Raw genomic sequence first — 324 nt, 5'->3', positions numbered from 1 at the left:
GTTCAAGCCAGTTTGGACTGATCCCCGAGTCTCTGATTCTCATACAATTCCACGAGATTAATGACATTATGTTTATTTTACAAAAAAAAAAAAAAGCAAAAGAATCAGAGAAGCTAAATGATTTGTTTAAATCACGCAAACTAGGCCAGATCTTTTCACTTCCAGGTTAAAATTTCTACCTATGAAAACGATTTAATAACATTTTTCTCACAAATTTTCAGTGACTCTTTATTTCTACTAGAAATGATCAAACGTTCTTCTTGCATGGTGGGAGGGCACGCAGGCTTTCTACAGAGGCTTCAATCTACTTTCCTTAACTTGCTT

Source organism: Pteropus vampyrus, unplaced genomic scaffold, assembly GCF_000151845.1.
Source record: "Pteropus vampyrus isolate Shadow unplaced genomic scaffold, Pvam_2.0 Scaffold366, whole genome shotgun sequence".
Lineage (NCBI taxonomy): Eukaryota > Metazoa > Chordata > Mammalia > Chiroptera > Pteropodidae > Pteropus > Pteropus vampyrus.
This window is presented reverse-complemented; position numbering follows the sequence as displayed.